Genomic DNA, 13,351 nt, shown 5'->3' with positions numbered 1-13,351 from the left:
CACATCCCAGCTTACTTTGGGCCCTACATTTACGAACTGAAATGGGAGGCAGAGTCTTCTGCACAATTTACATACAGTCTGCCCTCTGTATCTACAGGCTGTGCATTTGCTGATTCAATCAGCTGATCCCAAGTTGATTGAACCCCAGGGTGCACAGATGCAGGCCCGGAATGCAGAAGGAGTGCAAACCGTACTATGCCATTTTATACAAGGGACTTGAGCATCTGAGAGATTTGGGTATTTTGAGGGTGTCCTGGAATCAATTCCCCAGAGATATGGAGAGACAACTGTAGTTGGTTTTTCTTCAGCTTCTCTCTCATTTCTTTCTTTCTTTTCTTCTCTCTCATTTCTCTCCCGCATGTCTCCCCGTTGAGTGCAATATAGTTTACACTTGGACTCCAAGGTACAATCTGAAGGGCTGCAAGAAAGGCAGGGGAGAGCACATACTCCAGTGGGAAGCATCATGGACAGTTTATGCAGAAGCTACCTTTTGATATTGGCATTAACGGAAAGGTAAAAATTCAACACTATTGGTTTTTTCCTGAGAGGGTTGGCATTCTTGGTGACAGAAGCGCATAAACAATGGAATAAAGGCAGCAAAGGTTGAGTATGTTTGCAGAGCAGCAGAGATCAGAGTGTGTTCAGAAAAACAGCAGGAAATAAGTTTAGAGAAAAGAGATAGGAACATAACATGGAGAGTTTTTTTTCTAGTATTATTCCACACTATTTGGAGGTGTGTTAAGGACAAATGTCCTTCATTGCCTCTCCTGCTGTCTTTAAACCACCTCTGAGTTCCTAACTTAAAGTTTGGTGATTTTATTAAGGCCAGTCATTACTACTTTCTGCATTTCACATTCCACAACGCCTTTCCTTCAAAGTTGCCTAATTAGTACCAAGTCTCATTTCCACATGCCTTGCTGTACTCATTTGATGCTGTTTGCTGTAGGGCTCCTTACAACGTGCAACAGTGATACTGCAAGTAGTAGAAAAGAAGAAAAGGAGTTGTCATTCATTGCCAGGTGATTTAAAAAATAAAATCTGGGGCTTCCCTGGTGGCGCAGTGGTTGAGAGTCTGCCTGCCGATGCAGCGGACACGGGTTCGTGCCCCGGTCCAGGAAGATCCCACATGCCGCGGAGCGGCTGGGCCCGTGAGCCATGGCCGCTGAGCCTGCGCGTCCGGAGCCTGTGCTCTGCAATGGGAGAGGCCACAACAGTGAGAGGCCCGCGTATAGCAAAAAAAATAAAAAATAATAAAATAAAATAAAATCTGAAGATCTTATGCATACCATCAGCTGTAAATACCTCTTCAACAATAGTAAGCCAAAAGACTTCACCCTCACCCCTTCTATATTACCTTTCATACTTTCTGTCAAGGTAACATATTATTTTGTTTAGGAGGCAAAGGCTCTTTTTTTTCTTTTTACAAAGTATGTTCCTCATATTGAGTAAAATAGTAATAGTTCTTACATTTTTCTAGTAAACCGTGTCTGCTTTGTCATTGAAGAAGCTGCAAAAGATCCCTTCTTACCTGACCTCTGACTTCTACAAGAACAAATAAGTGTAACCTAACTTTTACTGAGTCCTTACTATGGGCCAGTTGCTGTGTTAGATGTGTGTATGTTTAGTATTTTATTTAATCCTCATACCAACTTTATAGATTAAGTATTATCCCCATTTTATAAAGGAAGTATAGAAGTTGGGTAACCTGCCAGATGTCAAACAGCTAGTAAATGTTAGAACTGTCATTCAAACTCATTATTTATAATCCCTATACTAGTGTTTATAAAACATTCGATTCATACCAATGACAGGAATTCTGTTTATTGTCAATAGCACATACATATGGCCCTATAGTCTTGTGGAAGCTTTATGTACAATTTGCAGTGCATCTGGTATCCTAAGTAACCAATGCATACTATACCTTATGCACATTTCCTAGGATTCAAACCATATTTTCATGAGTTTTCCCCTCATCTTAGAGTTCTGAGTTTTGTATCTGCCTATGTAACAGGTTGTCAGATAAGTTATGCTATTACGTACTCCACAGCGGTTTCTTGATTAAAGCTCAAAGTCTAGTCATAATATTAGTTCTAGGGAACTTGTGATGGGCTCCACGTTCATGTCTACAAAGCATACCACAGCGAAAAATGCAGAATACGTACAGAGGTATGCCCTGCAGCATCTGAAAGTATACATTCTTTGAACTTGGACCAAAATTATAGTTTAGTTAAATTCTCTGAGGATATTTAATAAGTACATGTTGTGCAGATTAAAGTAAGATGGTAAAATAAAAAGAATGGAGAGCATAGAACCAGGCTGTCTGAGTTCAAGGCTAAGTTTCACCATTACTGTGTCACTTTGTGTAGGTCACTTTAACCTCCCAGAGGTGGGTTTGCCTCACCTAGTGAATGAGGATCACTATAATGCCTGCCTCATAGATCATCTTATTGACAAGTCCTGAAATAATCTCTAACACATGAAGTATTTTTTAAATCTTAATTTTTAAAGTTTTTTAATCTTAATTTTTAAAATAAGGGTAATGGATTATCAGCTCATCATAACTTTCCAAATCTAATATTTTGACTAGCCATTTGCTAAAAAATGCCATTAGGATATATGATTAGTCATAAATATGCCAGTTAATTCAATGAGATTTCTGTCCTTTGTTGTTCAACAGAGTCCTTCCTGTTGAAGGACTCCCAAAGAAAAAGTGTTTAATAACTTAGTGCTTTCTATTTATATTCAGAGAACTTTGTATTATCTATAAACATTTTTGCAAGTGCATAAAACATACTTTGTTCCAGTACTTCATGATCTAAATTGTGATTCCTTAAAAGCATGGTGGAGCATATATTTTTTTAGAAAGCACAGCCCCAGTGACACCCCAAAAGGTGTGCATTTAACTTTTAAGAATTTATCACATTTGTTCTCTTTAACTGTCATTTGATTTAGCTACTGTAGACAGCTGCTACAAAGCTCTTTCAACTTTCCATTAAGGCAAATTACTGGAAACCTGGGTTACTGTGGCAATGAGGGATAGCCCTCGTTTCTCCATGTCAGTCATCTCAGCAGTGTTAGTCTGGTGGTAAGTGCTAATCAGTAGGGGAGTGAAGATCAGCATACCTTTGCAAAGCTTTAGATTGTGAATCCTGAGATGGAACCTCTCAGATGGAAAGGCCTGTTTCCATGGCAACATGAGCAGCTCCTACTGTTTCAGTTTGTCACTCATCACAGCAATGTTTGCCTTGGGAGACTGCGCTAAGCATTTCTAGCCGCATTTTGTTGTGGATTCAAGAGATTGGATGGCAATGCTGCTATGGTTACCAGGGTTTTTGTCTTAGGGGAAATCCTAGAATAAAGTAATCTCTCTGGTTCCAACAGAAATTTTAAATAACTAGCTGTGGAATAGAAAGAAAAGAAGTTGTGATAAGTAATTCCCTTCTGGGACAATGATAACAAAGTCTGACAAGTCTGACTTCCTTTTTTTTCTTTTTTGGTGCTTGTGGTGATGGGGTGGTTGGAAATGAGAAAATGAGAATTGGGAAAGGTTAAGGAAAATTAGAACAAGAAGAAGAACATAAAATAATTGTTTACCATTTCTTTAAAAAATAAGAATAGAAAGAGAAGGGCTCAAAGAAAAATGTATAGTAAATATTCATATATTCAAGGAATTTCTTTTATCATTCTCTATATAACAATTTAACTTATTTTCTCTCCACACTTATAAAAATAATTCATTTTCCTAGTCAGATCATGACCTCTTCCCCAGCACTGATCACTTAGGGTGTTGAAGGAATAATATAGAAAAAGGAGAACCTTCAAGCTGACAACATTTTTAAAGATTTTATTTGTTCCTTATCCCCACTCTTCATGGGTCCCAAGATTGATGCAAAGAAAGAATTAGCCATTGAGAATTACAGAAAAGGCTATAACCAATATTGTTATCTTTTCTCAAATTATATTACATCCCTAGAGTATCAGAACACTGCGAACCTGACAATGATTAGCACAAATTTATTTTATAGAAAATTATTAAAAGCACAGGAAATTGTAGTACAAACATTTACAGATGAACACTATTTTTATTATTTTATTTTGATTTCATGATTTCATCTTAGTATTTCTCTTATATAAGATTCTATGATGTGATAAGTATTGAATCAAATGCATTAGCTGCATTGTTTCACTTAAATTTCACTAAAAACTTTTGAGGAAATTATTATTATTCCTATATTCAGAGGGATTACAGCTAGCTGGCAGAATTACTTGAAATTAGACACCGAGTTCTACTATTACATCTATCCTAGGATAGAACATCCTCATTTTTTTTTTTTTTTTTTTTTTTTTTTTGCGGTACGCGGGCCTCTCACTGTTGTGGCCTCTCCCATTGCAGAGCGCAGGCTCCGGATGCACAGGCTCAGCGGCCATGGCTCACGGGCCAAGCCGCTCCGCGGCATGTGGGATCTTCCCGGACCGGGGCACAAACCGTGTTCCCTGCATCAGCAGGCGGACTCTCAACCACTGTGCCACCAGGGGAGCCCCACGTCCTCATTTTTTAATCACCCTAAATCAAATCATCCTGTGTCTACTCCCTTATTATTTCCTGAGCATGAGTGACCTGTGAATTATCAAGAAGTTGTCAACAGTCACATGTTATTTTATATGTCTGTAAATAGTGAAAACTTCCTGCTTCATTTGTGGACTTTGACAAATCTTTTACATTGATATAGTTATAATGCATTCTTTTGATCTCAGCAAATATTTAATAAGCAACTAATTAGTCTGTGATGAACTCTTTAATAGGTTATGAGTATATATGATATGCATTGTTTTATCAGAACATTCTTTTGGAAAATACAGCAAAAGATACTTGAACTATATTTAATATTTTGGGCCTAGAAATGGAGTGGATGTAGCCACGGTTGATAGGGCACAAAATACCTAGGAAACATCTGAGAAGAAACCGTGTTCTGCCCATATGGCAGCGACTGACCGTTCACCCATTGAAACGAGAATTCGGCTCTAACTCCCTAGGCACCTGTTCAATGGTGTATGTTCTCCATAAGTTATATCTCTTAATTCCAATTCTGAGAATAAGTAGAAGGGGGTCTGTAAGAAAATCCAGCTTCCCTCTTTTTTTCTTTTCCTGGATTTTGGTCACATTGCAATAAGAATTATTTTTTAATGCTATTTTCTCTCATAAACTTTATTCCCAGCATAAATAACTTCATGAAGAGCTTTTAGAAGAACTTAGCGTGAAATATAAGGCCATTTTGCCAGAAGTAGTCAAGGAATGTACAGTACAGGAGACATGGTAGTTGCAGGTGTTGAGAAACAATTTCATCCTGAATAGCCAGCTTTTTAGTTAAAGAAACTGAATGCATGTATATGCACACATATGTGTATCCATAATTGTGTATGTGTGTGTAAATATATACATAGCTAATACCAAGATTTCAGAATTTAATAAGAAGGGTAATGAGAGCCTATAGTAGTGCCTTTGCATAAGTAGTATTCTGTAGATATATTTGTAATGCATGAATGATGAACGTCAAGAGAGAATGATGAACGTCAAGAGAAAATGATGAATATCACTGGACTGCCTTAGTTAAAATGGAAGTTTATTGTAAATCTCAACTCAGAGTTTAGAATTTTCATAATCATTTTTCTTTATTGTATTTCTCCTTTGCTTAATATTCTAGTTGCTTTTACATTTTATGATTAAAAGGTAATTATTTTGTTATAAACAAGTAGTACCAAGATCTGTTTTATGCCTTGCATGTGCATTCTTGAGTTTGGCAAATTGTTTACTCTTTGTCTTCTATCTGGTGCCACCTCCTTGCAACATTCAGCGTTTTTCTTTCATTCAACAAATATTTATGAAGACCTTCTCTGTGCACTATGCTGGGTTTTGATGTAGGGGAGATGAATGGGTGGAGGGGAGATGAATTAGTCATACATACATCTATGAAAGCTCACCTAGAGTATTGTGATTAAAGGTCAGTGCATTTTAAATTATCTTAATTGATGTATATATTAAGATCAATCAAAAGTAAATGCCTACCTTAAAAAAAATTAGTCTAACTTGTAACTTCTAAGAATAAATTTGTTATCTGACCACGCACATTTACTGAGCGTCAGTTATCTAAGTGAAGCTTTACTGCAGAGAACAGACATGAATCATAGAATGTCGTCCAGAATATGAACTGTCCCATGAACTGCCCAGTGCCCCACAGTCTTGAATTCTGACATTCCATCAGCTTGGCAGAACCTTCCTCCGCTGGTCCTCTGTGTCGAGACCCAACTCAAAAATCACTTTCCCCTTATGCCTTCCCTGGCAGTTTGGTCTCCAAGAATAGGGTTAGTACCCTTTCTGTGCAGTCCCGTAGCAATCCAACCATAACTCTATTATGGAACAGACTACATTGATATTTTCATTAAAGTTTTATTTCTAGATAATTTAAAATATACTCAAAGAAATCATGTAGTAAAAGCTCTAATCCAATCTTGGGTGGGGATTTAAAGAAATCTGCTGAGAGCAGAAGCTAATTAAGGTAGAGTATAAAGAATGAACTTTTCCATCCAGGAAAAAAAAAAAGATAAAGAAAAAAATCTTTCGAGAGGAAAAAGTCATATGTGCCGAGCTCAGGGATAAGAGGAAGCACCAGGCAAATTGAGAAAATGTAAATAGATTGGGAGGGTAACAGCTTTGAGGAATTTAAGGAGAAGAAGATGCAAAGTTGAGCAGAAATTAAATAATAAAGAGCCTTCTATGCCTCTGAGATTTGGCCTTCACACAGAGGATAAAGGCTTGAGAGAAAATGATGGTCTCATTTTGATTCACATCTGCTTCCTCTTCCCAACCGGCACTATCTTAATTTAAACAATTAATATGTGAGCAAGAAAAGAAAACCCAGTGAAGGAGATAGAGGAGGAATTATCAATGACAAGAGACGAGGAATTATCAATGACAAGAGCCGAATCCTTTGTAGCCAGAAAATGAGAGGATATAAAATGAAATGAGAAGCCAATGAGGAGTTTAGAGTAGGGATCATCAAACTACACCTGTGAGACAAGTCCAGCCCACAGCCTACTACTGTAAATAAAGTATTATTGGAGCACAGCCAAGTCCACTCATTAATACACTGTCTATGGCCACTTTTACATATGATGGCCGAGTTGAGTAATTGAGACAGACATTATCTCATAAGGTCAAAAATATTTACTATCTGGCTCTTTACAGAAAATGTTTGCCAGTCCTTTTTTTTAAAGCAAAAGAGCAGTTGATTAAAAATAGGACTACCAGGAGTCCTTTGGATTTATCAGCAAGTAGGTTTTGGGAGACTCTGTGAGTGGAGTTTTCAGTAAAACGGTTGATGCTAAATATAAAGAATAGGATAAAAGAAAGGGGAGAGAATAAATGCAGTCACCTTCCCACCACCAACTCATTCCTGCCCCAGTCTCAGCAATAAAATGTATTATCTCCATTCACTGAGGAGGAAACAGTTTCAGAGATTTTGAGTAACTTAGCCAAAGTTGCACAGCAAGTACTTAGGGGTTGGAACTGGAATCCAGTTCTATTTAATCAAAACCCATGTTCTTTCTGCTAGATTGGATTTTCCCTAGAATTTAAGTTCGAGAGCCCAGAATTCAAGTCTCATGAAATTGTTTTAGATTCCAAAAATCGTGAACTTAGAAGGCAAAATATTCTTGCAGAGAAATGAGATGAAACCTCATCTATTATCCCTGTCAACGTGCACACTGAAGGAGTGAGACTGTTTAATAACTATGTTCAATTAACCCCAAATCATTGTCTCCAAATGTAAAAAAATCTTACTCCCCAGACCCTCCTAATTTACAGAAACCACCTACTCAGAGTAAGTTTTCATAGACATAATGGAATTCGCTTACAACACCTATTCTAAAATATTTTGCACAGCAAAGGAAATGAATAAATGCAAACTTTTAAATTAATAGCCATTAAGGGAACAATAATAACAACAAATAACAATGGAGAGAGACATTTCTAATGAAAGGAAAGAGAAAACTGGTAGACCAGAACCTTCCTATCCTATAAAGGTCTACATGAAAAACCTGAATAAAAGAGTGTAAACAAGTTTTTCTAACATGTAATTCACTGTTGTCCAAATTCAGAGATTTATGTTAAATGAGACATATTAGCCTCATTCTTCCTCATTCCTTTATCAGTTTTCAGGCCAACAATTTTAAGTGTGATAGGCAGATAGGAGGAGAGGTTGCTATAATATATGTCACCATTAATTAGAAATTACTTTAAAGCAGTAGCATTCAATGGGGGCAATTTTGCCTCTCCAGGGACATTTGGAAATGTCTGGAGGCATTCTGGATTGACACAACCTGGGGTAGGGCAGCGTACTACAGACATCTTGTGGGTAGAGGCGAGGGTGCTGTTAAACATCCCACAAAGCACTGGACAGCCTCCCGCAACAAATTATCTGCTGGCCCACAGTTTCAGTTATGTCCAGGTTGACATATGCTTCAAAGGAGCACCACTGTAGCACAATGGCATTCCAGCCAATGGCATAGTCTCCAGCATTTCAGACATACTGATTATGCATAGGCAAATGTTATCTGAAAAGTCATGAAATATAACCCTTAAACTCTCACAGTTGGAAATGACAGCCTAAAAGGAAGAAATATGTAGGGATGATTGAAAGATTAAAAATATTGTATTATATAAAAAATAATACTATATCAATATTACCATGTATGATTTTTAAGAAAAAGTTGTCCTCTTCTTCAAAGATGGTATTACATATATATCAAACTGTATACATATACCCTTTGGACCACCAGCCTATAGCTACATAAAAACAGTACATTAAAGACCCATATGAGGCATGTTGCCAATTCATCCACAAAGAGAGAGATAAATGTGTGACTGAAAAAGTACTTGTCGAACACAAGCTGCAGCTGTGTCTAACTAATACCTAATTACTCAACTAGAACATATTATCCATCAGGCATAACAAAGGTGGGTAATTTGCTATCATCTACTGAGATGATTTACCAAATTACTGCATAAAAATACACTTAGCTCATATTAAAGTTATGACACTAACCAAACACAAGCATATTCAGAATTAATGGTGATTTGACCTAACTTTCCTTTGTGGGGATTTAGAAAATATACTCCACAGGAATAAACCAAAGATAGTATAAAAATCTTAATTGGAAACCTGAAATTGACATCAGAATTCTTTCGGAACTAGTATAAAAGATTTCAATAAAGTTTGGTACTCAAAAACTATAATATGGGAAAATGTCAATAATAATTTTAAAGTAAATTACATTTGTTACTGTTTTGGTTACTTATCTGTTATAAAACAAATTTATATACAGATATTTGTGTATAATTTAATCTGAACAGAAATGTAATGGTGATGAACACTACCTTCTTGGATCTTAATAATAAACTCTACGGAGACGTGAATTGCAGAAAAATCTTCTGACAGCTGACTTTGTCATCAAGTGAGCACTAGAAACGTCCTCTGGTAAATAGGTTCATTGTTCTCAATTCTTCACTTCTGTCTTGTATTCGAATTACTCCGTGCCATTTGTCACAGGACTTTGCATTACCTCGCACTAATGAGTATGTTTCCTCATTCAACTGATGTTGAGTTTAGCCGCATGACTTGTTTGTCCAGTAGCATGTGGATTAAAGTGATGGGCCCTAGACACAAGCTGAAGCCTTTAAAGGCATTTCATAACTCTGCTCACCTTTTTTGTTTTCATGCCATTTGCCATTAGAGAAACATGCCTCACCGACTATTAACTAATTAGAGAAATGCAGAGCTGACCCACGACTTGAAAGCAAAGAAAATATTTGTCGTTGTAAGCCAGTGAGATTTTTTTTTTTTTTTTTTTTTTGCGGTACGCGGGCCTCTCACTGTTGTGGCCTCTCCCGTTGCGGAGCACAGGCTCCGGACGCGTAGGCTCAGCAGCCATGGCTCACGGGCCCAGCCGCTCCGCGGCATGTGGGATCTTCCCGGACCAGGGCACGAGCCCGTGTCCCCTGCATCGGCAGGCGGACTCTCAACCACTAGGCCACCAGGGAAGCCCGCCAGTGAGATTTTTGAACTTGTTTGTTAACAGCAGAAACTACTATTAAGGGAAATCCCTTAATAAAGGTTTTTCCAGAAATGTTTATACTATGGATGTTTCATGTTTACCGTCCTAGCATTTGTCTTCCTGATTTTTAATCAAAGATCCACCTTCATTCCATATCTTTAGGAAGGAGTTTCTGGGGTAAACCAAGTCTTGGCATTTTTCTGGTCACTGTAATTTGATTCAGTTATGGACATAAGATTTTAGTTGGGCCAATCACAATAAATTTCAGGACTTCTGGAAAAGCTACCAGAAAAGAATTTCACTGTTTCCTTATAGTCTCTTACCAGAAGAATGGGAAATTTAAGCTGCTTACCGACATCTTCCTGACACAAGGAGAAATCTAGTGCTACCTAGACTTAAGCCAACAAAGTTGAAAATAGAGTCAAGAAACAGAAAGAAACAAATCCTGAGGAGGTGGCCCAGTCTCTGAACCCAACTATACCTGAAAATTAATCTAGCTCTGGATATTTATATGTGTTGATAATTTCCATTTATTCCTTAATCTAATTTTAATTGAGTTAATGGTCTCTGACCACAGAGAGCTTCATAATGGATACAGTACCTATGGTGTCAATTTAAAGGATAGGAAATAGAGAAAATATTTTTTGTCTTTTTAAAAATTAATTAATTAATTTTATTGAGGTAACACTGATTTATAACATTATATGAGTTTTATGTGCACAGCATTATACTTCTACTTCTGTATACCCTACAATGTGTTCACAAGACAAGAAATAACAAGTGTTGGTGAGGATGAGGTTGGTGGGAATGTAAATTGGTGCAGCCACTATGAAAGTCAGTATGGAGGTTCCTCCCAAAAAATTTAGAATAGAACTACCATATGATCCTGTTATCCCACTTCTGGGCATTTATCCAGAGAAAATATTTTTCTTAAACACAATTTTCCTTTATTTGAACTGAAACACTCAGTTATTCTGTAATGTGTATAAAAAGAAGAATTTATCGCAGGAAGAGAATAATTATAAAAGCATATGCAAAATACATGTCTAAATCTTCTATTCATATAATTTTCTTGTAAAAGTGAGTATCATTATGACATAATTATAGTTTATCCAAATCCCAATGTAAAATTAACATTTCAAAGATGTAACAGAGGGCCTCCCTGGTGGCGCAAGTGGTTGAGAGTCTGCCTGCCGATGCAGGGGATACGGGTTCGTGCCCCGGTCTGGGAGGATCCCATATGCCGCGGAGCGGCTGGGCCCGTGAGCCATGGCCGCTGAGCCTGCGCGTCCGGAGCCTGTGCTCCGCAACGGGGGAGGCCACAACAGTGAGAGGCCCGCATACCGCAAAAAAAAAAAAAAAAAGATGTAACAGAATTATAATATTTTTCCTGCAGGCCAAAATATTTTATCAGTTCAACCTAAATTTATAATCTTCCAAACTTCACAGGAAGTATAAGAGACCACCTAAGGGAGGCGGGGCTGCCGAGGAGGAGGAGGAGGAGGAGGGGCGCCTGGCTTCCGGCGGCTGGGGGGGTCCTGCGAGCGGAGGCGGGGGGTGGGGGGGGGCCCTGTCCCGGAGATGGCGGTGGCGCCATCTTGTCGAAGGGGGGATCAGGAAGTGCGGACGGCGGGGGCGGCATTGGAGCCTGGAGCAGAGGCCAGAGGCTACCGCCCGCCAGCCCTGGGGCAGCAGCAGCAGCCGGGGTGGGGCAGCAGCCTGGGGGGGGGGGCAGTCCTGGGATGGGGGGCGGGGCCCGGAGCCGGGGCCCTGCCTGCGTGGGGAGCTGAAGCTGCTCCAGTTCCTTCTCCCCCGTGGCCACGAGCGCTTCCGCATTGCCAGCGCCTGCCTGGACCAGCTGAGATGCGAGTTCCCGCTGGCTGAGGCCAGAGGGGCCGGGACGAGGGCCGCGCCCAGACTGCATCTCTCCCCACAGGGGTCGGTGCCTGGGGATCCCGTCCGCATCCACTGCAACATCACGGAGTCATACCCAGCTGTGCCCCCCATCTGGTCAGCGGAGTCTGATGACCCTAACTTGGCTACTGTCTTGGAGAGGCTGGTGGACATAAAGAAAGGGAATAATACTCTGCTTTTGCAGCATCTGAAGAGGATCATCTCCGACCTGTGTAAACTATAACCTCCCTCAGCATCCAGATGTGGAGATGCTGGATCAGCCCTTGCCAGAAGAGCAGTGTACACAGGAAGATGTATCTTTGGAAGGTGAAGATGAAGAGATGCCTGAGGACACAGAAGACCTAGATCACTCTGAAATGAAAGAAGAAGCGCCAGCTGAGGGCACGAAATCTGAAGATGACAGCATCGGAAAAGAAAACATGGCCATACCAGAGAAAATTAAAAAGAGCCAGAAGCAAGATTACTTAAATGGTGCGGTGTCTGGTTCGGCGCAGGCTACTGACCAGGTGATGAAGGAGCTCAGGGATATATACCGATCACTGAGTTTCCAAGGTGGAAACTATACAGTCGAACTCGTGAATGACAGTCTTTATGATTGGAATGTCAAACTCCTCAAAGTTGACCAGGACAGCGCTTTGCACAACCATCGCCAGATCCTCAGAGAAAGGAGCCGACTTCATCCTACTTAACTTTTCTTTTAAAGGTAACTTTCCCTTTGATGTGCCGTTTGTCAGGGTTGTGTCTCCAGTCCTCTCCGAAGGTGTGTTCTGAGCGGAGGTGCCATCTGCATGGAACTTCTCACCAAGCAGGGCTGGAGCAGTTCCTACTCAATAGAGTCAATGATCATGCAGATCAGTGCCACACGGGTGAAGGGAAAAGCACGAGTGCAGTTTAGAGCCAACAAATCTCAGTACAGCCCGATAAAGCAGGCCTACAAGTCCTTGGTGTAGATCCACGAAAAAAACGGCTGGTACACACCCCCGAAGGAAGATGGCTAACCCAGGAGTGCCATCCCCTTCCTCCTTCCCCAGGCATCACTGGACCAATTACCTTTGAATGCTGTATTTGGATCTCCCGCTGCCTCTGTGGTTCCTTCCCTCACTTTTCCTGGACATGGTAGCTCTGCCTATTGCAGGACAATGATGGCTGTTCTAAATGCTAAGGAAAAAAAAAAAAAAAAACAGACACAGAACTGTTTCAAGTACTCAAGACTGACTGACAGACCAACCAACCATCTGGCTGGAACCTTTGTTAGCAGGCATTCTTATAAAAGAAACTTTCGAGCCTCATTATATTGCTGGAAACTCAGCTGTGCTCCAGACTAGAG

The 13,351-nt window shown here is 39.8% G+C and overlaps 1 pseudogene; it reads left to right on the top strand.

Annotated features, from left to right (window-relative positions):
* Positions 1–463: 463 nt before the first annotated feature.
* Positions 464–13,080, top strand: LOC132497973 (ubiquitin-conjugating enzyme E2 Q1-like; annotated as a pseudogene).
* The last annotated feature ends 271 nt before the right edge of the window (positions 13,081–13,351 follow it).

This window comes from Mesoplodon densirostris, chromosome 10 (genome assembly GCF_025265405.1).
Source record: "Mesoplodon densirostris isolate mMesDen1 chromosome 10, mMesDen1 primary haplotype, whole genome shotgun sequence".
NCBI lineage: Eukaryota > Metazoa > Chordata > Mammalia > Artiodactyla > Ziphiidae > Mesoplodon > Mesoplodon densirostris.
The sequence above is the reverse complement of the archived record's forward strand: the minus strand, read 5'-3'. Positions and strand labels throughout refer to the sequence as shown.